The sequence below is a fragment of the Leptonychotes weddellii genome, chromosome 9 (genome assembly GCF_054177405.1).
Source record: "Leptonychotes weddellii isolate Sample4059 chromosome 9, ASM5417740v2, whole genome shotgun sequence".
NCBI classification, from domain to species: Eukaryota; Metazoa; Chordata; class Mammalia; order Carnivora; family Phocidae; genus Leptonychotes; species Leptonychotes weddellii.
Genome location: NC_138377.1, coordinates 28,925,689 through 28,953,474, shown reverse-complemented (window position 1 = coordinate 28,953,474; position 27,786 = coordinate 28,925,689). Strand labels below are relative to the sequence as shown.

Here is a 27,786-nt window from a genome sequence, read left to right as displayed (position 1 = left end):
CCATACCGAGATGCTACTGGAAACTAAGAACCTTAGCTTCCAACCAGGCCCGATCACTTACAAATTTGTGACCTTGAGCAAGCTATTTACTTTCTCTGGTTTCGGTTTTCTCATCTGCAAAATGGCGATAATAATAGGACCTGTCTCGTAGGGCTGTTGTAAGGATAAAGTGAGGTAATGTGGGGAAAGCATTCGGCAAAATGCCTGGGTCACATGGTCTGACATGTGATGAATATAGGTTATCAATCCTTCATCCAAACTCTTGGTCCAAAGATCATTTTTCTTTTTTTTTTTAAATTGAGATAGAATTGACATATAACATTGTATTAGTTTTAGATATACAATTTAATCATTTGATAGATGTACATATTGTGAAATGATTGCTACAGTAAGTTCAGTTAACATTCATCTCCACACATAATTACAATTTTTTTTCTTGTGATGAGAGCTTTTAAGATCTGTTCTCTTGGCAACTTTCAAAGGTATAGCATAGTATTGTTAAGGATCGTTACCTTGCTGTACCTTATATTCCCAGGATTTGTTTCTCTTATAACTGGAAGTTTGTATCTTTTGGCCACCTTCCCCCATTCTGCCTACCCCGGAACCCCTACCTCTGGCAACCACCAGTCTGTTCTCTGCATCTATGAGTTTGGTTTGTTTTTTGGTGCTTTGTTTTTTTAGATTCCACAAGTAAGTAAGATCATATGTATTTGTCTTTCCTTGTCTCACTTATTTCACTTGTTTTCTCTTCTTCTTTTAGGAAGTCATGGTGCATAACCATCTCTAACATACTGCCCTCGCTGGGCCCTGGAGCAGTGCCCACCATCAGGCACATTCAGGATTCTGCAGTGAACACACCAGCATTCACTCGGAGGGGTTTAAGTAAGAACAGTAAAGAGCCTCTCCAGTTCAGGTCAAGTTTTGCTGCCAGATAAGATTTGGTCCAAAATAATAACAACAAAAAAAACCAAAATAAAACTTTTTTGGGGGGAAGGGAGGGTGCCTGGGTGGCTCAGTCCGTTGAGCATCTGCCTTTGGCTCAGGTCATGATTCAGTCAGTGGTCCTGGGATGGAGCCCTGCTCAGCGGGGAGTCTGCTTCTCTCTCTCCCTCTGCCCCTCCCCCCAACCCGAGCTTGCGTGTGTGCCTTCTCTCTCAAATAAATAAATAAAATCTTTAAAAAAAAAACAAGAACTTTTTTTTGAGATCTTTGAATCTCAGCCTTGCAGTTTTGGGATTGTGACTTTGTACTAATATTGTTTATATTTACACATTTGGGTTTTTCTGTCATAACGTAATATGTGCTGGATGACTCCTTCCCAGGAAGCCCTGGCCCCAGCAGTCTTCCACTATCTCACCCCGACCCTGAGTTGCTCCCTCTGTATCTCATAGCCCACGGGGTCGGTGCTGTCCAGTCCGAGATCCTTTGAGATCGGTATCTGCTGCATAGTCCCACATAACTAAGTCATCTTTGAGGGCAGGAATAGTGTTTCTACTTATCTGATCTTCTTAATAATGAGTCCAGAGTTGAGTATACAGCCGGTGCTTAATACATGTGCCTGCATGAACTCTGCTGACTACTCTGATTCTCTTGGTCTTGTCTTGGCACTAGGAGAGAGGACGTGGTGTAAGGATATCAAGATCTGCTCAAATCCCCACTTCAAGTCTTTGGAGTACATACCCAGGAGTGGAATTGCTGGATCATATGGTAACTTTCTGTTTAATTTTCTGGAGGAACCACCGCTCTGTTTTCCACAGTGGCTTCAAGACATTTTAGTTGTTATTATTTCTTCATCCATGCATTCATCAGACAAATAATGAATGGGTGTCATCTAGGTATGGGCACTGTGCTAGGTTCTGGGGATACATGGGGAGGCCACAGTCTGGAAGCACATAGTAGGCCCTCAGGAACTGGCGACAGTTATAAATGCACATGCTGCTGCCCAGCCTATATCCGCATTTAACTCCCCTCACCTGATAACTACTCCTTGTCCTCTCTGCGGCTCTCCACCAATTGGACGACCCTTCCCCAGCATCGGTCCCTCCTGCCCATTATCTCTGAAACAGAGTTTGAAGCTCCCTCTCAGACTCCCCCTGCTTCAGCCTCTCTACTTGCCTCAAGACCTCTTTGAATCAAATCACTTTCCCTGAAGCTCTCGGAAGCTCTCAGCTATTATTAAATTCCAGCTCGCCAATCGTAGATTTCCAACCTCTCTTTACAGTCTGGCCCCCTAAGCAGCCCCCAAGCATCCTCACACACCCCTCGCCGGCCCTCTGCGCCTCCATGCTGGGGTCTCCCCAGCTGGCCTGGAGTCCCTGAGGGGCCCAGCCTGCCTTCAAATTATAGTAAATGTTGGATTTTCCATTCAGAAATGAGAAATCCAAGTCACGTGCTTTTGTGCCGTCTTTCCAGATGGATTCCACCCTGGAGCTACAGGTACTTCTTAGTTTACCAAATCAACATGGATTTAACCAGTTTCTGTACATGAATCCTCCCCCACCACCTATTTCCACTATAAGCTGGAGGACTGATTTGAAAGAAAATGAGTTCATGATCACTCTAGTGTACACCTGAAACTGATAGAACACTGGATGTTAACTGGAATTAAAATTAAAACTTAAAACAAAAAAAGAAAATGAGCCCACGGAAGGCCTCCCAACGTTCTGCTGGGGCAATCATGGGACCTTATCCCAGTGACCTGGAGGGCCCCTTTCGGCCCGGTTCCGCAGAGGTGGGCTTCAGGAGGAGTCAAGCTCAGCCTCCCAGAGGCAGAGCACCAGCATCTGCCCAGAGGTGAAGCAGGTCCTTCCTCCTTTTCTCCTACTGTGTGGTTGGAGAGACTTTCCGAAGGGGCTGTGCTCACTGCTTTCAGCCCTTTGAAAGCCAACTTGCCTCTGGATGGTTAATGGATATATTCCCTTCTGATGTCTCCTGCTCACATCAAATCACACCGTTTCCTAAATCCTGGTTTTCTCAAACTGAAACAATGGGGAACTTCTGTTTTCCCTTCTACTCCCCACCTCCCACTCGGTTCCCACAGCTTCCTTGTAGGCCCCTCACCCCGTAACTGGCTGGGAATTCTTGCTCAGCCAGCCGGAAACATTAGCATACCTAAAACCCACATTTACATTTTATTACTTTGTAGGAAGACGACTTACAATACAACCTACAATAAATTGGGGAAAAGAGAAATTGACACACGTTCTCCCGGGCAGAGAGCGGGGGCTATCTACCTATGTATTATTTTTGAGACTCTTTTTTTTTTTTAAAACATGAGAAAGTGGTTAATGAAGTAAGCAGGCCTGTGGTGTGCCGGGTGTCTTACGGTGCCGTGTTTCTGCCTCATTTACCCAATTCTTTTTTTTTTTTTTTTAACCAGAGGAATTTTTCCCTAATGGGGAATCCCCTGATTTTGCATTCAAAGCTCTCCCAATGTAGTTCCTCCCCTCTTTTTGTCTTGTGTATTTCTCTGTCAGACGCAGCCAGGCTGAGAAGGTATACGCTGGGGTGCTGGGATGGAACCCGCAGGGCTTCCTGTGGGCTAGGCATTTCTTAAGTTCAGACCCTGAAGAAGAGTTCATCACCCCAGGGCACCGATTGGCCAATTTTATGCATTAGAAATTCTACAGTAAAACTTGCTGGAATTGGTTCACGGCTATCTTGTTGGTTCACTGCTATCTTGTTGGTCCAATAAGCTGATGCTATGTGTCCCCCAAGTCCATCACGTGACAGCAGGGATTTCCAGGGCCCCTGAAAAGCAAGGGCCACACAAGTCTTCAAGGAAACTCCCCTTAGTTGGTGCAACTAACGCTCTCCTACTCACTCAGCTCCCAGCTCCGCAAGCATACAGCCTAGGCTGACCCGCACCCCCACCATCAGCTCTTCTCCCCTCAGCCTGCACCATCAGCTAAAGACTGGTGACACCCAGGGACAGAACCGTGCTGCTCCGAGGGCAGCTGCCGTAGACTCTCAGGAAGGCTGCAGGGGGCAGTGGCTGTCAGCCCACCTGCAGAGACCCCAGGGCCAGCCCTGCGCTCTGCCTGGACTCCATCCCCCCCCCCCCCCGCCCGCGTTCCCCAGGGGTGGTACCGTTTACTGGGTGCGCTAGCCCGGCCCCATGCATACGCGTGTTACACTACCTCCATCTTAGAAAAAGAAAAAAGAGCTTTTGGGACTAGGTCTCTCTTGGAGCACCACCCTATTTGTCATCTTCCTTTTAGAGTAAAATTCCTCAAAATAATTATTGATTTTCATGGTCACTACCTCCTCTCTTCCCCTTTTTTCTTGAACCTTTACCATTGGGCTTTGCTCCCACCATTCTCCTCTTGCCAAGGGTTACAACGGTACCTACCAGCTTCTTCTCAGTCCCCATCCCCCCACCGGTCAGCAGCATTTGGCCAGGTAAAAGCTCCCTCCTCACAGAAATACTTCCTTCCATGCCCCCCACCTGCCTGCCTCTGATCCCAACTTCCTAACTACTGTTTTCAGTCCACTGGGCTAGGTCTTCCTTAACTCCACGCTCCATCTAAGTCTTCTCTTTCTCTAGGGCTGTGCTTACACCCAGTGAGACCCCATCCCATCCCTGTTTTGAGAACCATCCATGTGCTGATGAGCATCCACCCTGGCTCTGATCTTTCCTAGGTGGGTGACCTTGGACAAGTCATTTAACCTCTCTGTGCCTGAGGCTCTTCATCTGTAAAATGAGGATAATAATAGCACCCATTCATAGGATTGTTAGGAGGATTAAGTAAGTATTCATAAAGCACTAAAACAAGCCTGGTGGGTTTATATAAATGCTCTGTCCACCCCTTTGCCTGGCCAAATTCAGCTCACCCTTTAGGTCTCAGTGTAAATGTTATTTCTAGATTTCTGGGCCCTTTCTTCTCCTTGTCACACTTATAAAAGTGTGATCCATGCATTTCCTCTGTATCTGTTGACTTTAGCTATCTCACTGCTGCCCCGTTAGCGTCTGGAAAGCAAGGAGAGTGTCTTCCTTTGTTACTGCTTTATCCCCAGCACCCAGAGTGATGGGGTGGGGATGGGGGCAGGAGGGGCTTCAATGAACAGTCACTAGACGAAGGAATGAATGACAGAACACATGAATGGATGGGTTCTAAGTGGCCACTGTGGTCCTTTGGGGCTTAGTGAAGGGGTGAGTCTCTCCTTAGAAAGGGGCTACGGAAGGGTCTTAATCAGGACACACTGAAAGGCCTGGGATGTGGAGGAGGCTGCAAACTCGCCTCACCAAGACCCCTACAGAGTCCTCTCTGTCCCCCTGTGCCCAGCTCCTGGGCCCTGGATGACACGGCTTTATCCCACAGCTGTGGTGCTTCTGAGGCACCTGACATTCCAGCTAACCGGTAAGGCATGGGAGCTGGGGTTCTCTGTATACTTGGACCTAAAACTCAACAATGGGCTGACATTCCTGACGTGGACTCACTCCGGCCAGCCTGATGCCAAGGAGGCGGTGAGCGAAATGCGGTCCAGCGGACCTGCCATTGAGTCCTGGCCCTGCCTCTGATCACCTATGTGACCCTGGAAAGAAATGCCTGGAACTCTGGCTCTTCTGTTAGAAAATAACAATACTCCTAGTGCTGTTGGGAGGATAACATGAAGCACCATGCTTAGCACATTGTGGAAATGCACAGTTTGACTTCCCTCCCTCCAACATGAAAGATAAGTCTTCCATAGGTCATGAAAATGCAGAAATTAAGAAGCTCTAGGAAGGAGGAAAGCTTTTGCTCCATGAATCACACACATTTCACCTTGGATAGAGAGAAGACAAGCATGATTCTATTCAATTCAACTCAACTCAATGAAAAACTACGTATGAGGACCCTACGGTGGGCCCAGTATAGGCTATAGCCTCAAGGAAAGGTAGCAAAATGCCAATTTCACACCTCTCCCTTTTTTTTTTTTTCCTAGAACTTTGTGTCTAAAGCAATAAAGGACTTCTTAAAGTCTTTAAAGTCCCGCCCTGTCAATCCCATGATTCAGATGGAACAAGCTTCTAACGAGGGGAGGAAATTAACATCGCTTGAGTACCGACCCTGTCAGGTGCCTTCACATGCTTTTTAGTGAAATCCCCACCACCGCCCTGTGATGTAGTGATTCTGAACACATCACTGAAATGAAGCCCCATCTCAAGAATCCCAGCAGGCAGGGCCTCCATGAAAGACTGGAAAATCCCAGAGCCTCAGAGCACGCTTAATCTGCCATGACTTGGGGGTGGGAGAAAATGCCAGAGGAATCGATTCAGACTGATTCTTAAGCCCTAAACATATGGCACCATCTGCGGTGGGATTCGAGATAAAAACACTATGAAAAACTTGCCTCTATTCAGAAATAAAAATCGCTTCTTTCTATGTGTTTCCAAACACAATATTCTGCATAACTTTATCAGAGCTGCATTTTTTTTTTTTTCTCATTGCTTTGGGGCCCCAGGCTCACTGGTACCCTAAGAGGCACTCGGCCTGCCTCCTGGGTTGGGCAGAAGCCAGTGTCTGCTGTGTCCTCACAAGATCAGGGGTGAATGAGCTTAGGCAAGGCCAGCCTTCCCTGCTGATAAGGAGTTGATTGACTAAGCGTTTCATAGGGGCACCCCTTATAAGCACTATTTAGGGAAGCAGAAAAACCGATCAGATGAGATAGACAGATAGCTAGAGAACTGTTTCAAGGTCAGTGGGTCCGGTTGGATGCTCAAACTCGCCTTCATTTCTTTTCTCCTCTCTCACATGAAAAGAAAGACAAGACATGAGCTTCTCTGTGGGTCTGTGCAATAACTGGGTTCAGGTAGAAAATCCCCTCAGATAAGCTCCCAGTGCTCAGAGGGCTCCTTGAGAAATAAATTGTTGACAAATCCCAGTGGTCTTGGACCCAGCTGCTTCTCTCCAGTAGGCCTTGTGATCATGATTTTGAGTACCTCTGGGAAGATATTGAAAGAACACAGTCTCAAAAAAATAGGCATCCTTGACATTCTAGAGAATGCACAGCAAAAAAAGAACATAACGTCCATTGTTGGCAAGAATATGGGGAAATACAGTTGCTCAGAAACTGTTGGAGAAAGTGTAAATTGATACAATTTTTTTTTTTTGTAGAGCAATTTACAAAACTTATGGATGTTTTAAATGTGTAAATATCCCCTTTGAGTCAGTTACTTCATGTCCAGAATTTCATCCTACAGAGGTCCATTCACACAAGTGCTCACAGGTACTCACCGCAGTCGTTTTTATCATGTTTTGTAAAACTGGAAATAACTTAAATGTCCATTAATGAAGGAATATATCCATTTTATGGTATACTATGCAGCACTAACTTTCAAGATCCATCTCCCTGAGAAGACATGGAAAAGAAGGCCACAGTTAGTCATTAAGTTGGAAACACACGTTTTCAAACAATATGAACCAAATTATCATTTTTTTAAAAGTATGTATACACATATTTGTATAAGCATAGGAAACACAGGAAGATATTAAGTCATGGGGGCAGGGGCCGAGGGCGTGTCTCCGGATGGTAGGAAGGAGGTAGAATGGTAGGAAATGGGGAGCTTTTATTTGTTGTTTTTCTATATCCAATTTATAAATGTTCATGTAAGGAACATATGTGACCTTCATAATAAGGTGGTTTTATTTATTTATTTTTTTTTTAACAATGTCCAGAGGCCTTTGACTAGGGCCCTTATGATGGTGCTTCATCAACAAACGTACGGCACAGAGTCAAGCCTCCCTCACCTTCTGGAACGCTGTTTCTGAGCACGAGTGAACCCAAAGCCTTCAGACACAGACTCGTGCCCACCGGCTGCCGGGGAGACAGGATGGCCCCTGCACTGCCTGCTGGGGGAGGGGGGGGGACAGAACGAGCTTCGCAGTGTATACAGTGCCTTCCTTACCTTATCTCCGACAGCCTGGGAGATAGGACAGGACAGGAATTTTTAATTCCCGTTTCTACAGGGGAGGCTTGGAGAAGCTCCTGCACCAATTCCCCCCGCGTCACATGACTGGAAAGTCCAACAACCGGACAGGGAGAGAAGCAGGTTAAGCTGGGGCACATACCTATCACCAGCACCAGACATGTGGCAAGCCCGGGCCCGAGCGGCCTCTCTCCGGCCGGCGCTCAGTAAAAAAACAGCTCACACTGCCTCCAACTTTCCATTTTCAAGCTACAGGACACATTCCAACGGTTCAATCTGACTTGTCGGGGACCCATTTGGGCTCTTGAAATGAAGTCTGCCTTCTACCATCTGTTAGCTCTGTAAAGCTTTCCTCTGGGCTGAACCGTGTGTCTCCCCAGCCTCAAATTCATATATTGAAGTTCTGGTAAGCAGGCCCCCCACCTCAAAATGTGACCATATTTGGAGATAGGGTCTTTAAAGAGGTAATTCAATTAAAATGAGGTCATGAGAGTAGATTCTAATCCAATATGATTGGTGTCCTTCTAAGAAGAGGGAATTTGAACACAAACATGAACGGAAGAAAGATGATGTGAAGATGCGGGGGGTGGGGAGGGGGAGAGGGGGGATGACCCAGACATCTATAAGCCCAGGAGAAAGGCCCAGAACAGATCCTTCCCTGGGGCCCTCAGAAGGAAGCAACCCTGCTGACCCTCAATCTCGGACTTCTAACCTCAGGACCAAGACAAGAAATTTCTACGGTTTAAGCCGCCTGGTCTGTGGTACTTCCTTACAGTAGCGCTAGCACACTGATGCGTGCATCTCTCAGCAAACAGCTGTGCTTTCTCTATCTCCACCTCCCTGAGAGAGGACGTCACCATCCTGCACAAATTGTAATCTCATCGAAAATTTTCTCAAGACACCTTCACTGAAATGGTCCAGCTCCCCAAAATAACCCGCCGTACCATCCCATGCTAAGAATTCTTTAGATGGGGGCGCCTGGGTGGCTCAGTCGTTAAGCGTCTGCCTTCGGCTCAGGTCATGATCCCAGGGTCCTGGGATCGAGCCCCGCATCGGGCTCCCTGCTCCGCGGGAAGCCTGCTTCTCGCTCTCCCACTCCCCCTGCTTGTATTCCCTCTCTCGCTGTGTCTCTCTCTGTCAAATAAATAAATAAAATCTTTAAAAAAAAAAAAAAGAATTCTTTAGATGGAAACTCTTTTTTTTTTAAAGATTTTATTTATTCATTCGAGACACAGAGATACAGAGAGAGAGAATGAGCAGGGGGAGAGGCAGAGGGAGAGGGAGAAGCAAGGCCCCACTGAGCCAGGAGCTGGACGTGGGGCTCGATCCCAGGACCCTGGGATCATGACCTGAGCCGAAGGCAGACATTTAGCCATCTGAGCCACCCAGGCGCCCCTAGAGGGAGGCTCTTAACAATGACTTGGGGGGTGGGGGGGGGAACAAATGTGTGCTGGATAACTCTAGAAGTTTATTAACTGTCTGTAGCTGAAGCCTGGCGGTGAGCGCTTCCAAGAAGGGTCTGGGCCCCTCAGAGGATGAAGAACCCAGCATTGCTTTGCTTCAGGGTCCTTGGTCTGTTTATAGACAAAATGAAACCCCGCAGAGTATGAATCCCCCAAAATGGGGAGCCTCTTCATTTGTTGCAAAAAGAACAGCTTCTGTTTTAAACATATAGGTTTGACGGGGTTTATGATAAAAATAATACTCAGTTTTAGAAATTTTGGAAAATATAAAAAACGAAAAAAGAAGAACATCGCCATAACCCTACCACCCTGAGACTGCCTCTGTTTACATTTTTATACATTTTTGCTTTGTTTTACATAGCTTTATTTCATAATTGGATGCAGAGTTATATATACAATCTCACATACTTTTTTATTTTAAAGCATTCCTCCATGTTATTACAATCTCTCTATAAACATCATTTTAAATAACTGCAAAATATCCCATTACGTTGATCAGTTTTCTCAAATGTGAACTGCAGAACATCTGCATCGGAATTATATGGGGTATGTTAAAAATGCAGATTTCTGGATCTTATCCCAGACCCATTAAATCAATCTCTAGGGGTGGAGGCTGGGAATCCTCATCCTAATAGGTTTCTCAAGCAACTCATAAAGCTACACAAATTTGAAAACCACTGGAACTGGTATAACCATAGTTTTATATCACCTTACCCCAAATGCTGGACATTCTGGCTATTTGCAATTTTTCCTTTTATAAATAACTACATGAAGAACATCTTTGTGCATAAAACATTTTGTAAATTTCCTAGCGTTTCCTGAGGATGGTTTCCCAGAGGTGATATTATTTTGAAAGACGTGAACATTTTAAAGGTTCTCAACAGACACACAACACGCCTATACACACATTTAACCACACAGTCTGCTCGGTTTCAGGGAGAAATAGTTGCTGATTACTTATCTATATTTGTGGTTTATACTAGCTTTTATTTTCCAGCATTCTTTTCCACAGTGTTCTATCTTTACTACTGAAAATACTGAGTTAGGCACACCAAACAAAGTAGGCAAAAACCGAGCAGACGGTCAATAAAATATCCTTCATTGATGCATACAAGACTCTGGCCTGGCCCCATGGCAAACCAGCGCGGCAGTTATCCACGGTACTCTGAGGATTCCAGACAGAACCCAAAATGGACACTGCGGTGCCCCAACACACCCGTGTCTCCCATGCCACAAGAACAGTGCTCTGCTGGGTTCAAGGCAATGCCCAACCCTGGAAGGCAGATGCACAGGGAGGGTGGGTGTAGACAGAGGCCAGGTCCACCCTCCCTGATGAGGAATCACCTTGCAAAGGACAAAGGACACAGCAGCTGGCAAGATTTGGGGATCCCAATGAGGAAAATTGGTGCACAGAGTCATGGTGGGCTCAGGGTAAGGTAGCTTGCAAGCTGCCAAGGGGTCAGAAAGAGCCATGCAATGAAACGTCAAAAGCATGGAAAACGTACTGTTTTTAGACTGTGTGTTGAAACGGCTTGGGGGAGAGGAAATAATATAAATATACAGGCAACCTAAAGCAGCCCACTCTGCTGCTGGATCAGGGCAATGAGAACCCATTCATTTGTTTAACTAGCCTTTATGTAGCATTTACCATGTGCTAGGTAGGCATTGGTCTAAAAGCTTTGCAAATGTTAACTTATTCAGTCCCCACAATCAAGTTGATAAAATATCACGCCCATTCCACAGATGAAAGAAACTGAGACACAGAGAGGTTAAGTAACTTGCCCAAAGTCACACAGCTAGTAAGTAATGGAGCCAGGATTTAAATCCAAGCAGTCTGGTTCCAGAGCCCTTGCTTTCGGCCGCTACCCCATTCTGCCTTGGGAGACAGGACTAAGATGTTTGGGAACCCAGCATACAGAAAGAAGGAGCAGTGAAGTAGATAAATAAAGCCAAAGCCAGAGTCAACTAAAGTGGCGTTCAGAGAAGAGATGCCATCTGCCGACCCTCACACGCCAACATATTTTAGAAAACTCAGGTTGTTCATTACCAGCAAGCCTTTCCGCACCGTCTTCTCCTACCCCCACCCGCCCCACACCTTTGCTCACCCGGCCTGCTGGCCCAGAGCGCCCTCTCCCTGGTACAAAACTTCCCTGAGGGACTGCCTCTGCGCTTTATATGAAGGACTGCAAAATCCATCATCCGAACCCCTCGGTCCTTGCCTCCAAGGCCTTCCACCACTGCAACTAATTATTTCTGCTGTAAAGTCGCATGTGGAAACAATCTACAGGGTTTCCCATCAAACCTGGCTGGCTGGCAGCTCACACACCCAGGCGAGAGTAGGCCTGCCTCCCCTTTTAAACAAACATATTAAGTTAATAACAACACCGACCACGTTTGACAGCCACGTTTACTAATTAATTCTCATTTGTTCCTTCTGTTAGGAAGAGGGTAGGACTTGCCCAGTCTTCAGAATTGAGGCTCCAAACCAATTTCTCTTAAGGTGGCCCCACAAAGTTATTGGAGACTTTGACTGAGAACCTTCCTCCCTGTTGTTCAGCCTTGCCCTCTGAACTGGTGGCCCTACGTACCTTTAACCTAAGCTCCTCAGAGGCCGTGTTTGAGATGGAGAAGATCCTAGAATCTCCTCCTACTCACTCCAGGTGGTGGCCAGCCCTGCCCCTTGACATGAGCGGAAGCTGCCGCTTGCAACCACTCCTTCCATTCACCAGGCAGGACCAATGCACATGGTGATCTCATTTCCATCCTCACCAGCATTCCTAAGGAGGCTTGATTATGATCCCCGTCACAGATGAGCAACCCTGGCTGAGAGGTCAAATGACATGCTCAAGGTCACCCAGCTCAGAAGCAGCAAGACCTATTTGCCTCACCCTTTGCCCAGGGATGACTGGTTAAGAAATTTGTTCCAGTTGATGTAACAAGCAGCTTCCGGGAGAACAGAAGTCCCTATGCCCGGCCTTAGGCTCTGACCACAGAACCTGCCCTCTCTCCCCATACTTGCCTCCAAAGGCCTTTGGGCTCTGAGCATTTCAGTGATGAACTGTTTGTAGGCTCTGAGGGAAGGAGGGCGGATGCCTGTGAGAACCTGTTCCTATTCTACATCCTCTGTCCCTTTAATCCAAATAACTTTATCCAAAGAATGCCATTGCCTGGGCCAGAACGCTCCCCCCATAGACTAGTGTCTTTGGGTCTCCACTGGACTTCTACCCCAAGTTCACGGCATCGAAAGGTTAGGAAAGATCATCTGCCCACTCCTCTTGCCCTCCACTCTGTCTTCTCTCCCTTCTCTAACAGTTACTGAGCATTTTCAGCGTGCTAAAGCTTCCACCAGGACCACTAACATTCTCGATCATGTTTAATTCTTGCAACAATCCTGTAAGGCATGTATTATTATTATAGTGCTGGTTTTATAGATGTGAAACCTGAGGCAGAGAACTTTTTTGTGTGACAAAGGTCACGCGGCTGGGGTGCAGCCCCCAGGGATCTGCCTTCAGACTCCGGGGTTCGGACACCTGTCTCCAGCTGATAGGAGACACCTCACACAAGTCCCCACCTCTTACCCTTTCATCACAGAGGGTGCTGACCGCTCAGGGCCAATGGCCCTGCAGTCCCATTTTTCAGCTGCTCATGGCCTGCAAGGCTGGTTGTAGACATGTGTCATTTTCCAAGAAGACTCAGGGGCTCCCGTGCAGAAACCAACACGCTCACTCTCTCCTGGCTGCCAGGCAAGGGGAGTCAGCTGACTCCAAGGGCTGAGTTGTACTAAGAAAAAAAAGGAAGTGCACTTGGCTTCCTGCTCTGTCTGAGCCTGGCTAACCACATCCCACCTGGGACCAGCATGGTGGCCAGGACCCAATGAGTAAATAACACCATCGGGCTCTTCTTGAACCTCATACCTCCATATTTTCCTAGGGCCTCACTAAGGACCCACAGCTCTGTGACCAACAGGACCTCTTGTATCCTCATGATACCCTCATGAGCCAGAGGGAGAGGGGTGGCCAAAGGGACCCTTCTCCTTCTAGAAAAGATGAAGCCACTGCATCACAGAGGGGAGATTGAGTTTGCCAGGAGGGGGTAGCCAGAACTTAAACTCAGGTCCCACAAGACCCCTCTGCTCTGCACCCTGGTCCGAGAGAAAAAGGAATCTAGGTCTCTCTGGACTAGAGGTGGCTGCAGGGCACTTGTTTAAAGAAGGGCAGTGGTCCTCATGGGAAAGAGCCCCGAGAGCTGGAGTGAACAGTGACCTGCAGGCCTGCCTGCCTCCCCCTTCCCCTCCCCCTCCCCCTCCCCCTGAACCGCCCTGCCTCAAGATAACAGCGGTGGCCTCCTATGGACTCCGCCTTTCCTCCATGCTGGGATCCAAACACCAGATAGCGAAGATACTGTTTGCTTAGAGAGCTTGGTTTTAACCCTGTGCTAGCCTGGCCCTGGCCATGCTGGCCTCCACAGTAAGCTCCAGCTGAGGGATTTCTCTTCTCTTTGCCTGCCTCAGACAGATCGGCTCAGCCGAGAGCAGGTCAGACAGGCCTGCAGAGGAAAAGAGGCCTGTCTCCCGGTAGCTGGCTCCAGCCTCCTTACAGGATTTCCCCAGCCTGTATCTGGGCCTTAGAGCCTCCTTTAAGGTAGCCCAGCAGGATGAGCAAGGCCTGAGGGGTTAGCCAGGTATTCTGAGTTCCTCTTCACAGCCCCAGCTCCTAACTCTGACCTTCCAGGCCCTCTCTCCCGACTCCTTTCCCTCCACTGGCTTCTATGACCCACTGCCCACCCACTCGGTCCCGTCATTCGGGCCCATCCAGGCAAGCCCCTAGGCTTCACTTTCCTCGCAGGCTTCCCAGCCCACCACTGGTGAATGGCCTCCGTAGAGAACACTAGAACTGGAAGGACCCCAAAGAGCCACCATCAGTCTTTCCTATAGGAGGAAACCATGACCCAGAGAGGCTAAGTGACAGGTCCAGGGCCACCTTTTGGTAATAGCAGAGCCAGACTGGTTTCCAGGAATTCAAGAAATGTTTGTGCCACCAACCTGCACACAGAAAATCAAATTAAGGTAATCGGGATGGCAGGTGGGGGTGAGGGGAGAGCAAGGTTTATCCATTTACAGATGAGGACACGGAGGCCCAGAGAGGAGAATGGGGCTTCCCAAGGCCCCACATTCACACTGTTTGTTGGTGTCATGTCTTAGAGACAGACTAAATGGATAAGAGGCTCCTAATCCTATTGGTGACAGCTGATGTCCAGACAGCGTGATTTTGTAACCTCAATTAGTCACCTATTAACAAGCAACTCTGAACTCCTTCTGCAGGGCTGGCTGCCACAAACCCTCCAGCTGGGCAGGACTGTAGAGCTCTGTCCCCAGGGAGCTTTTCCCATGGGGCTCAGTTCCCAAGTCCGAAGAGAAGCCGATGAATCTGAACAGGAATAAGAGCCAGACAGTACCGTCATCTTTTAAAAATTTTAAGGAAGAAAGTTCTAAATTATTTGAGTGACCCATCACTAGTTGCCTGGAGAACGCCTGCTCATCGTCCAGTTGTGGGTACCGTGGCACTAGAAGGCCTGGCTTGACATCCCAGCTCAGGAGCTGTGTACACTTGGTCAAGTTTCTTAGCCCCCTTGAGCCTCAGTTTTCTCATCTGTCAACGAGGATTATTACCTCCCTTCCCGCCTCTTTGTGAGACTGAAATTAGAAAATGGATGTAAAAGAATGCTGTGATTTCTCAAATGTTGTACAAACAAAAAATTATTCATTTTTTTAGAGGGGAGCAGGGGCAGAGGGAGAGAGAGAGAATCGTAAGCAGGCTCCACACCCAGCGCAAAGCCCGACACGGGGCTCGATCTCACAACCCTGAGATCATGACCAGAGCCAAAATCAAGAGTTGGACACTTAACCAACCGAGCCACCCAGGCTCCCCATAAAATTATTCATTATTAACATAATATTCTCCTGGTGTCTGAGAAAGGCCCTTTGTGGAGGGAAGTAGAAGGGGATTTAGGTGACTCAGCCAGGTTGCTCCCATCAGCCTAATTGAATGAGCCGCAAAACCCCAGTCATCGAAGCTTCTCTCTCATTGTGCCTGGCTTGTTCCATCAGCTCTTTCGGAACACTGCGATCCCCAGCTCACCCACCAGCACGTGCCACCGTTCTTCTTCCCAACAGCTGTCAGGCCACACTGACCACAGAGGACAGAGCCCCCAAGGGCTCCCAGGAAAGTGTTTCCGCCTTGCCTTCTCCCACTCCCAGGTCCCCTCCCCTGGGCCAGCTGAGGAAGCTGGCATGGCCCGGCCCTTCCCTGAAGAGAGACAACTAGAGGCTGGCTGACCCCCTTGACTTCTTTAAAGCAAAGTAGAGTTTCCAGTCCTCTCAGGTAGGCTGGGGGCTTCCTACGGGAAGGCCGGAGGGGGCTTGGGACAGCCTGGGGGCAACAACCCCTAGGTACCACCCATTTTCTGAACCCCACACTACATCAGAGGAAGGGGCAGGAACTACCATTTATTAGTCCTCTGTTATGTGTTGGACATTTTGCCCATGTTAGTGCTACTTCCCATAACCCAGAGAGGGCATTATCATCTCCATTGAACAGATGAGGAGAAACAGGTTCCAAGATGCTATCCACAATCACACAAGGTGGAAGGAGTGTAAAGCCAGCATTCTTATATCTCGGCATGGATATGGGGGTGGATTGCATACACCACGGTCATTTCCTGAGTCTATATATAGCAAGTTTACTAGAGTAGATGAAAAGAAAAGAAAGTCTAAAGTTCTATGGACTTCTGGATTTATTCGTATTATTATTTCATGATAAATACTGGAAGTGAATATAAAAATAGTTGCTGTTAGCATAGATAGCTTTAATTTTGTTGTGTTACCATCTCAGTAAAAAAACTCCAAAAAGATTCCCTCCTAACAATTTCCTGTTCCAAAGTAAGCAGCTGATGTATATAAACAGTAGTAACTAATATTCAGTGACTTACTGTGCTCAAAACCTTATACAGGAATCTCTCCTTTAATCCACCAACAGCCTATGCAGTAGGTCCTATTGCTACCTGCTTTACAGATCAGGAAACTGAGGTGTAAAAGTGATTTCCTCCAGGTCACGGAGGTGGTTAGAAAATTTGAACCCCCATGGTCTGAAGTTGGAGCCTGTACCCTGACCCACTAAACTTAATGTTACCGGCTCTGGGACTTCCTGGACTGAGAATAGAGCTCGAGCCAAGGAAGGTACCTAGTGTGTGCTAGTTCCAGAGAGTCAATAAGCACCCAATAACCATTGAAGGGAAGGGAAGGAAGGAAGGAATGAGTACGGGGCAAATGGATGAGTTGTTGACGGGTCTTGGGGGTGACAGGCAAATGGATGAGTTGCTGACGGGTCTTGGGGGTGACTCACACACATACGAGCTTTGAGCCTCGTATTTCAGCTCAATTAGCAAGGTATTCTGGATCCTTCTAACTGCTGCCCTATGAGGGCAAGATGGAGATGGTGGGCAGCTTCAAAGGAATTAGGTCCTACCTGGGTGAGCTGCTTCAGAGATGCTGACCACTCAGGACAACATTGCCAGCCTGGGGTCATGTCACACCACCAGGGCTGGGCGGAGGGACCAGAAAGATGCCTACCACAAATGAGGCTGAGACCAAGAGGAACCCACGGGAGGCAGCCCCAAACCCACAAGCATTTGGGGAGCACTGACGCAGGAAGGCAGCCAGCTGAGGCTGGCGAGGGCTCAGCCCCAGGAGTTACCAGCTAAGAGTATCTCAGAAATGACTGTGGTTCTCATTTCTCTGTGGAGGAAGGTCTCCTGGAGTCTTTCCACCTCCCACCCCAACCAGTCTGCCATTGCTCCCATTCTCTTCCTCCCTCCAGGTCCCCCTTCTTCCTTCTCCCTGCCCGCCATGACCCAGCCTTGCCTATCTCCGCAGCCCCATCTCTCACTACTGCTTCTTCTCACTCTGGGTCTCACAAAACACTACTATTTTCTTCCCCCCCCCAAATACCCCACTTTCTTTCTCTTCCCCCCAGTGCTTCCATCTGCAGTGTTTCCTCGCCTGGGATGCTCTTTCCCTGTATCTCTCTCAGTTGTCGAGACAATCCTACTCACCTTCAGAAAGTCTCTCCCAACCATCAGGAAGGTTAGGTGTCTTCTAGGTGCTTCCATAGCACATCCTGCCTTAGCCCATGCTTCACAGAATCACTTAACTGCTTTGAATCTCCATGAGGGCATGGACTGTGTCTATTTTTTTCATTACTCTGTGCCTATTCCCTAGCATATAGCAACTGCTCTTTGATGGTTTTCAGCTCCTCAGATAATAGTTCAGTTCAGACTCCATTTCTTCAGGATGGCTGAGGAATGCAGTGCAGAAAAAACAAGGTAGGGAATATTTGGATTAGCTCAAGCAGGTTACCATAAGGCTTCCTGGGGCTGGAGATCTTTACCCAGGTGCTCAGACACCCAGGAGGCCAGGTGAGAGGCAGAGTCACCAAGCCCACTGCTTTTGGGGTGAAAGGCCCTACTCCAAGTGTGGAGAGCCTCGTATTTCAGGTCAAGCCATTGTCTAGCTGGCTTCTTACAGGAAGTCTGGGGTGGGGCTGGGAGGTAAGAGAAGATCTGTATGCCACCCAGACCTCAGGCAGCTGAAAGCAAGTCTCAGTCCAGGAACCCCGCACTGCCTTCCACCCACAAAGCTCTTTCACCCCACCCCCAGGGACCAGCAAGAACCCAAAGCTTAGGTAAACAAGGCCACAGGAAAGCAAGCATCCTTATCTGTTATCAGTTTTCTTTCTCCAGCTCAGCAACTTGGTTGGAACAGCAACCAGGAGGTGGGAGCTGGCCAGACTCCTCCCCTCTCTCCCTTATCTTTTCTCCCTGACCAGCTTCTCCTCCCCCAGGACTTGAGCTCCCTGGGGTCAGTGCTCCCACCAGCTGGAGAAGAGAGGCAGGTCCTATCATAACAACGCAAGTCAAGGCCGAGTCTCTGTCTGCACTGGGGAGGCTCCCTCCTCCCTCCTTCCTTCCCCCAGGTCCCCTCAGGATGGGGTCACAGATGTGTTTATCTTGTTGGAGGAGATGGGGAGCGGGGGCGGGCAGCAGTCTGGAAGTTAGCTGAAGGATAGGATGTGGAGTGTCCATGGGGTCTGAAGCCCCGCCTTTGATACCTAGGACAAGAGGGTTGCATTTTGGTCCTCATGATGTTCAAATGTCCAGTTGGGGCCAGGTGGAGGAGAGGCCATCAGGTATAAGGTCTCTTCCTGCTCTAGAATTCTGTGACAACCAGCTAGAAGGCTGCGGGGGGAAGGTTGTTGGCCGGGGTGAGTCTGTCTCCCCACCTCGTCTTCGGACTTCTAATTACATAAGCCTGCTACTGACCCAGAAAGAAGGGGTGGCTGCTAATTACCCTCCAGACTGTCACATCATACCAGAGGCATTCTGGCCTGAAAAAAAATCTGTGATTCTGAGGCATCAGGTTCCATGAAATGAAAATATCTGAGCCACATCCCCAAGAAAATAGATTTCTGTACTTCTCAGACCAACTGAACTGTGAGGAGAGGGGCGAGCTCCTCCTCCTCAGCCAGCCATGTGCCCTTCCCTTCCCCCCATGGCAGTCTGGGGGGTCCCTGGAGCAAGTGAAATGGGGAGAGTGGGTGCATGCCCCAAAGGCAAGGCAGATGGGGATACCGAGGGAGGGGAGCACCTGGGAGTTACAACAGCACAGCGAGAGCCAAAACCTGGCCAGATCAGGGTGTTTGGGGATGGACCTGCCTCCCTGGACAAAAATAAACCGAAGCCCTAAACACCCCCAACCAGACATCAGGACGTTTCAAAACTACAATTTCGTGGCACTTCATTTTATGCAGATGAGAGTGATAAATGTATGCCTCTAACATGGTCCTGAAAAGGACTCCCCCCCCTGCCCCGGGAGAAAGCAAAGCTTGAGAAGCCAGCTTCATGGCTAGATTAGGGGTAGGCGAACTACCGCCCCCAGCCAATTCTGGCCCACTGCCTGGCTTTGCAAATAAAGTTTTCTTGGAACAGAGCCACCCTCAATCATTGACATACAGTCGATGGCTGCTTTGCCCCACAAGAGACTTGCGTAGTTGTGACAGAGACCGTATGATATGGCGTGCAAAGCCTGAAATATTTAATATCTGCCCTTTCCAGAAAAAGTTTGCTGACTCTTGGGCTGGACACACAGCATCCCAAAGCAGAAGGTGAAGCCCCAACTCATCTGGATCCATCAGAGAGACACAGGTTCTCTGAGTGTGTTTATCTCCACACCCAAAGAAGTCAGTACATGGGACACAGATACTCCTTGGCTGAGGCAGAGAGGGTCATATTGCGTCTTGAACCCATGTATAATTCATTCGGCAATAAAGATATGTTGAGGGGCGTGTTCTTAGCCTTTGGGATATACCAGTGAATGAAATACATTTGTCCCTCCTGGGAGCTTCTACTCCTGCAACGGGTCTATAACTCCATCCTAAGACAATTGTCCACAACTAAATTCTGAGGTCTCTACATCTCACAAGAATTAGTGAGGTGGACCCCAATTATGGCCTAAAGCAGAAACTGACTTTTAGGACTTTTTTGAGGTCAATTTATTATTGTTCATTAGAGGAGAATTATCCTTTGCTCTCCCAGGAGAGGTTAGGCTAGGCCATATGACTCACATTGGCCAATGAAATATGAGCAGAAGTGACAGGTGTCACTTCCAGACAGAAGTTTCGAGGATCAGTAAGTGATTCATCATGTCTCTTTTCCCTCGGCTATGAAACCGTCAGAATCCCAGATCAAAAAGTCCCAACGTTTGTCCATCAGCCCAGGAGTGAAAACCACTGAGCAGACCTACAGCCAACACACAACAGACACGTGGTACAAATGAAAAATAACCTTTGTTATCACGAGCCACCCAGATTTTGTGGTTATTACCACAGCGTAACCGCACATACCCCGACTCTGTTTCTGCACACTAGTTGTGTCCCAGCCAAGCTGACTGTATGCTTTTCTTCTAGTTCCCCACTGACTCTCATTGGGGAAATGATCACCTGATTCCAGTGGATGACATCAAACTCTCCAGACTGCAGTACCTTCTACCACTCTTCCTGTACGGCGCAGCCCTCCACATAAGACTTCTCATTATGCGTGGGGCGCCTGGGTGGCTCAGTCAGTTAAGCGCCCGACTCTTGATTTTGGCTCAGGTCATGATCTCAGGGTCGTGAGATCGAGCCCCCTGTCGAGCCCCATTTTGGGCTCCGTGTCAGGCTCTGTGCTGAACGTGGAGGCTGCTTAAGATTCTCTGTCTCCCTCCCCCTCTGTCCCTCCTACCCATTCACACATTCTAAATGAATGAATGAATGAATGAATGAATACTTATTATGTTACATTCACAGTACCCCATACTTCTTTTTGTGACTCCTAAGGGACAACGTCTTGTGGATCTGGGTTGCAATAAGATATTTTTTTAAATAGGTGGGACCATCTAACTCACACCTTTATGTCCTAGCCTGAAAATTCTAGGTGAGGCCACTGGACATTCAAAAACTACATCCATGTCCTGATCTGCCACTCTGGTTAGTTCAGAATCATATACAACAAACTTATTTGTGCTTTCCATGTAGCCAGACCAGATCTGCTCATCTGGGCCCAGCCGACTTTCGCCTTCTTCACCCTACACTCAACGAAGTTCACAGTGCCTCGTGTGGCCCCTTTGTCCCATCTCTCCGAGAGAGGCAGTTCTCCCCTGTGGCCCTCCATTCCTGTTCTCTGATACATGCCCCTGTTTCTTGTCAAAAACATGTGTCTTCTGGGCTTCTGTATACCTTTCCTCTGACTCTGTTACATCCCTTGCCAGCCCAGGGCGGGCCCGCAGATGCTGGGTGAAGTTTCTGAAGCTAGAATCCCTAAGTTGGAAAGATTCGTGTGCTGGTGGAGGAATATCGGGGCATTTACCAAGGCCAGGATTGGGGCTGCCCCATGTGCCATCTGTCAGGAAGGAGGCTGAGATCTGAGTCAGTGTGGGAAACGGGTTCTGACCTTTGGGGCCGGCAGGCCCACAGAGCCACTGGCAGAGCAAGACGGAGAGGCCAGGGGTGTGCCCAGTAGGAAGAACAGGTGAGGAAAGAAACGGATTATTGTGATGCCAATAAGGTACTAGAAGCTCCTAGCCCAGAGCTCCTCCCTTCTGGGAGACATAGAAAGAGGGGTTCCGCCTCCCTGGCCTTCCTGGGAACCCAGGTGAGCCAGGTGTGGGATCACATCCCATCTCTCCAAGGTGCAGAGCCTGTCCCTGCTCTCACCCTGCTCCAGATCGGCACATCCCAGTACAAGTGCTCTGTCCCAGAAAGTGGGAGGAGAAATGGGAGGGTCAGGGTTAAGGCCCTCCCGGAATAGATGGGGTAGAGGCACCTGAAATTCTCCCCCCTCTCCCTGTTCCTGAGCTAACAGGTGCAAAAGCCCTCTGAAAACTGTGAAACCCCACACTTGTGTGTGAAGCATTGCTATGGCCACCATTGTTATTCATTCTCCCCTTCACCCCAGGGGTCAGCCCAGGTCAGTCAACCCCAGGCCTCCATCCCTCCTTAAGGACACAGGGCACGGCCACATCCCCAGGCTTGCAGGAAGCCCTCCCGTCTGGGGCATTCTGAGTTCTTGTCTCCCTGTAAAACTCCTGGCCTGGAGGCTCTGCCCACCCGAGGCCCCATTTATCCTGAAACCACATCTCATTTGCACTTCTCCTGCACCCCTTCCCGTCCAGCTGGAGGTCAGCTGGAGGTCAGCAGTCACCAGGTCTGAACCCCACGCTGACACAAAGAGAGGCACCATGTCGGGGGTTCCAGGGATGGTTCTCAACAAAGCTCTGAAGGCCGTTGATTGTCTTTCTTGTCTTTAGGCTCCAGCCCTTTCTCCCCAGGTTACTACCTTCTCTGGCTGTCCCCAGCACTGAGCTCCACTGCCCTGCCCCACTGTGGAGCCCACTTTCCTTAGGCAGCACCCCAAACTCCAGCCCTCCTTGGCTTCCTCAAAACCTACCAATGCAGTGAGCCATCCTCTGAAGCTCTGCTCCCCTCTTAGGGGCAGCCGCCTAACTACCACAGGGCCTCAGTGGATGCTTGAGAAATATCCAGCGCCATGCTAAGTGATGTGTGGCTATCACGTGGGACGTAATCCTCACCTTCAAGGGAGTTAAAGAAATAAACACATACCTGGAGAAAGATAGTCGTTCAAGGCCTTAGCAACCATGGATGGGGCTCTATGTTCTATCCGTGGAGGTCTATGTAGGTCTGTGCAGCTCAGTCCTTCATGGAAGATGAATTTCACCTGGGCAGAGAGGTCGGGTAGGCCTTGCTGCTCTAACACATTCCAGAGAGATGAAACTCTATCCTGTTTGTGAAAGACCTCCAGGGTGAAGTTTTCACGGCAGCCCAATAATCAGCAGGCCGTTTCCCTTTGCCCTCTACCAGATATGGCTGTCTACTGCAGCCTGAGCTCCCCGCTTGGCTCCAGGAGATGGACAACAGCTGCTCACCAGCCCCAGGGCCATCACACTTAGTGGCCAAGAAGACAGGTGGTCGAGGAGCGCCGATGTTGCTGAGCTGAAGAAACCAGCCCAGATGGGCCTTTTGGGAAAAGGCTGAGCGAACAGTCATCTGATATCTGCCTCTGGATTCTGTGACTGACAGACACTTAATTAACCACTATACCAACAAGGGGGTGGGAGATGTTTGGGGTTCTGCTGGAGACAAGAGAATCCCAAGTGTTCTGGGTTAGTGAAGATGGCTAGGAATTAAAACATGGCCAGGTCATGGGAGGAGGTGGCCCCGCGGTCCCGGAGCCATTGAATTTAAGCCTCCACACGGAGGAAGCTGCAAAATGAGCATGGTTCTGTCGTGGCCGAGGGCGTGGACCCACCTAGCGTCACTGATGGCTAGGCCCGTTCAAGAAAGGAGCAGGGAGGGTGCCCCCCGGGGCGGGGAGGGGGCTGGCTGCTCACCACCCCAGGCCCCAGGACCGGGCTTCCTAAGAGAAACACAGAAAGAGCCAAGTGGGAAAGGATGTCATCTTCCTGTCCTTTCCCCACCCCGTCATACCAGCCTGTCACAGGCCCGTGTTTACTGAGCACTTACCTCCTGCTCCTCATTGTGCAGAGACCTCATCTGACCCTCCACTAACTCACACGTCAGACGTGTAAACCCCACTGCAGACGTGAGCAAACCTCAGGAGGCTGGTGCTTTTTCCAGAGTCACACACAGCAAGAAGTGGCCCCGAGGCCCCCACACAGACCTCCTGCTCCATCACTCCCACATGACCTCACCTAATGCCCACAAGCTCTCTGCGAGGACATTCACTCTTAGGATCTGCAATGATGAGGCTACTGAGGCTCCCCTTGACCTCTGGGTTTGAAGGGGTCAAGCGCCTTCCCCAAGGTTATACAAGGAGTAACAGGGCAAAGTCCAGATCAAAACACCTGGCTTTCCAGCTTCCCAGACCACTCTTGGTTTCTTTTTGTTTTTTTGGGTTTTGGGTTTTTTTTTTAAGATTTTATTTATTTAAGGGCGCCTGGGTGGCTCAGATGGTTAAGCGTCTGCCTTCGGCTCAGGTCATGATCCCAGGGTCCTGGGATCGAGTCCCACATCGGGCTCCCGGCTCAGCGGAGAGCCTGCTTCTCTCTCTGACCCTCTCCCCTCTCATGCTGTTTCTCTCTCGCTCGCTCTCTAAAAAATAAATAAAATCTTTAAAAAAAAAAAGATTTTATTTATTTAATTGGGAGAGAGTGAGATAGCGAAAGAAAGCAGGAGCAGGAAGTGGGGGGAGGGAGAAGCAGGCTCCCCACCGAGCAGGGAGCCCAATGCGGGGCTCGATCCCAGGACCCTGAAGGCAGACACTGAACCCACTGAGCCACCCAGGCGCCCCCAGAGCCCACTCTTGCAATCACCAGTCCTTACTACCTCCCTTCCCATCCCCCACATAAGGAGCAGAGAAACAGCCTATTTCTTCCAAAAAGAATCACCTTCTCGGAGGGTAATGTGATCTGTAACATGAAAATGCACTTGGGGGAAACACACCCCTGTAGGGGCCACAGAACAGTGCTCCCGCCGACACAGGTGTGAGCTTGGCAAGCACAGAGACAGGACGGCCCCTCACCCCGCATGATTAAGTGGACTGGGCTTTTCATCTGCTCCCCTAATTTTATTTATTTATTTTTTAATTTTTTTTTTTTTTTTTTTTTTTTGCGAGAGAGAGAATGAAAGACAGAGAGCATGAGAGGGAGGAGGGTCAGAGGGAGAAGCAGACTCCCTGCCGAGCAGGGACCCCGATGCGGGACTCGATCCCGGGACTCCAGGATCATGACCTGAGCCGAAGGCAGTCGCTTAACCAACTGAGCCACCCAGGCGCCCCATGCTCCCCTAATTTTAAAAACAGATCCCTTTTTAATGTCATGTGGGCATGCAGCATGGAGTGGGCTATCACCATGCTGTCTCCTTTATTGCTTCTTACGGGTTCATTGTTACTGGGTGGGGAGAAAGCGGCCTCTTGGTAAAGCATAAGGGCACACATACCAAGAGGCTGTGTCCCCCGACACCAACGTGCTGTCACAGCAGACAATGTGCTGTAAGAGAGACTCACCTCACACGAAGGGAGGGCAGGGGAGTGCAGGAACACACCCAGGCCTCCAAGGAAGCAAGGTGGCCATGCCTGTCGGGGCCTTGCAGGAGCCCCGCCCGGGAAGTTTGGGGAGGGCCTCATCTTCTGACTTGCCTCCATACTCTTTCTGGAACTGTCTCTTCAACCCAGGAAGGTCCGCCTGACTCAGCCGAGACTAAGTTGTACAAGAGGAAGCCAAAGAGGGAGAAATAGATCAGTGACAAAGGGCCAGCTCCGATCCCAATCCCCCCAGCCCACAAGGGACTTAAGAACTGGCTTTGTTTCCTGAGCTTCCACGCTCCCTCTCCCTGCATGGCACCAGCACTCCTGCGGCACGTGAGTGGGGACACTCTAGCAAGGCAGGCTCCCAGCTTGGGTTCGAGGTCCCATAGAGACAGCTCCTATGGTGCTTCAGCCCTGGGCCCAAGCAGTGGAGGCAGAGAGGGGGCGCTGGGGGAAGGACCGCTGGGGCAGAGGAAAGCAAGCTCTGGCCAGGCCCATCCTCTGTCCTGCACCTTGTTAAACAAAATGGAGAAAAACTCAGGCCTCCCCGGAAGCCCCTCACCTGCAGGTCTCCAGTGCAAGTCTGAACAAGGGTCCTCCCTGTTGCCCGTCCCTCTCAGGTGGTCAAGCGCCACATTTCTCACTCTCTGATTCCTTGCACCTTGGTCTCTCAGGCTTTTCTCATTTATTTAATTTTCCCAAGTAATCTCTACACCCAACGTGGGGCTCGAACTCACAACTCCAAGATCAAGCATCGCACGCTCCTCTGACTGAGCCAGCCGGGTGCCCCAGTCTCTAAGGCTTTCATCACCTGTGCTGTCATTTAATTTTCTGCGTGTGTCAGTGTCGTGTCTGAGAGGGAAGGGCTGGGCTATGTGCATAGCTGCATCCCCCATAATCCCCCACGGGCACACAGTAGGTCTCAGGAATAACTCAGGGAGCATCTGGACGGGGCCTAATGTTCCCTGCTCTTCCCCCACCCCGCCACCACGGCACCTTCTCTCTCGGTTTGTTTCTCTGCCTCTGCAGGGCCCTGCACTCGCGTCCGCCCCTGCAGGGCCCTCCCTTGCCTAGCGCACCGCCCAGCACACAACTGCTATGAGTATTCATTCACTTCCCATGTATTCCATTCCTTCCACCATTTGTGTCTTAGGTGCTTTGTACACATTTCTTTGACTTTTAACCACAACTCTGTAAGACGCCATAAGTTGGGTATTCTCCCATTTTGCAGAAGGAAAAACTGAAGTTCAGAGAAGTTAGCCGAGGACACCCAGCTCATAAGAGGCAGAGGCGAGATTCAAACCCAGGCTTGCCTGGTACACAGAGCCAAGGTCCTTCATTGGGGCCCACTGCCTCCTCAGCCTCGGCCGTCAGCCCCTTCGGGCCCTGTGGGCTACGGACTCCCCAGTGCGGGGAGCCGATTTCTGCTGGGACCCAGGGAGAGGTCTCAGGGAGCTCAAGCCTGGAGCTTCCCCCCTCTGGTGCTGGGAGTATGGGAAGCGGGTGTTTTTCTTCCTTGTGGCCGGCGTGGCTGATTCCCACAATGTATCCGCCCTGGAGAATGACCGGAAGAAGTGGCATCCGGGCCGGCTCAGGGAGGAGCTGGCCTCTTCCCGCCCTCAAGAGAAGGGATGTTTTGCTCCAGAGCAGCAGCTGCCGAGGTGCCCTCGGACAGGGAGGACAGGAGGGTTTGGGTGCAGCGGCAAGATTCTGCCCCTTGCCTGCTTGGGGTCCGGCCAGCTTTGGGACCCACCATCTGAAAAGTTGAAGGGCCTTTACGCTTTCTGACACTTGACCTGGAGGCTGCCAGGGAAAATGGCACTGGGGCCCAAGACATCTCCCGGATGGGGGGCTGCGGGAGCTGATCAGTAACATTCACTGAGCATCTCCTAGGTCCCAGGGATTGTCCAAGAGGGACTCCTGCCTTTGCCACGTACCAGCTGTGTGACCTTGGGGAAGGGACTCCATTGTGCCGAGGCTATTTCCCCATCTAAAAATGGGAGAAAAACAATCCTTATCTCAGTGGGTTGCTGGAACGCTAGTAAGAAAATATAAGCAAGGGGCTTAGAACAATGGTTGGCACATAATGAGTGGTCAGCCAGCGTTCCAGAGCTCTGTGTTCAACAGCATGTGACAGATCCCGCAGACACTGCCATCGGTGACAATGTGCTCGTCTGCCCGTTGCTCCCAGTCTGCGGATGAGAAAACGGACACCGATCGCTGGAGCGAAGCTGGGACTTGGATGCGAGGGCCTCGTTCCCTGCCCTTCCACTCTCCGGAGGGCTCCTCAGGGCGTGGCTCTCGCAGAACAGCCCAAGTCACACAGCTGCTACGTGGTGGAGCCAGGACTCCCTCCCGACCCTGGGGAACCAGAACTAGAAAGTGATGAGCTGGGGAGACTTATTACATTCGCTTCGGATCGAGTTTATTTAATTACTTATGGTTGTCTCGTTTGCTATTTAATAAGAGCCACGTTTAATGGCTGACTCACAGAATTCCTGGAAATTTAGCCATCGGCCCTCTTGAACCAATACTATGGGTGACCGATTACGTCTCAGGGCGGTGGGAAGAGTAAAGGAGGTTAAGGTCAGCGTCAGACAACAGTGTACTGGAACCAGCTGTGGGATCCCCGGGCAAGTTTCTTAACCACCGTGGGCTTCAGATTTTCCCCATCCGTAAAATGTGGCTGTTGTAACAAAACATATGAGAAAATGGATTCGAAGAATCAGTCAGGGCAGAACCAAGGAAAGGGGAGGAGCCTAC

The 27,786-nt window shown here is 49.7% G+C and overlaps 1 long non-coding RNA gene across 1 annotated transcript; it reads right to left on the bottom strand.

Moving 5' to 3' along the window:
- Nucleotides 1-5,492: 5,492 nt before the first annotated feature.
- Nucleotides 5,493-22,907, bottom strand: LOC145723404 (uncharacterized). The gene is made up of 3 exons (XR_014148407.1): nt 22,581-22,907; nt 7,218-7,332; nt 5,493-6,924 (listed from the first exon to the last, which is right to left on the bottom strand). It is a non-coding gene; the product is annotated as an uncharacterized LOC145723404 (long non-coding RNA).
- Nucleotides 22,908-27,786: the final 4,879 nt, after the last annotated feature.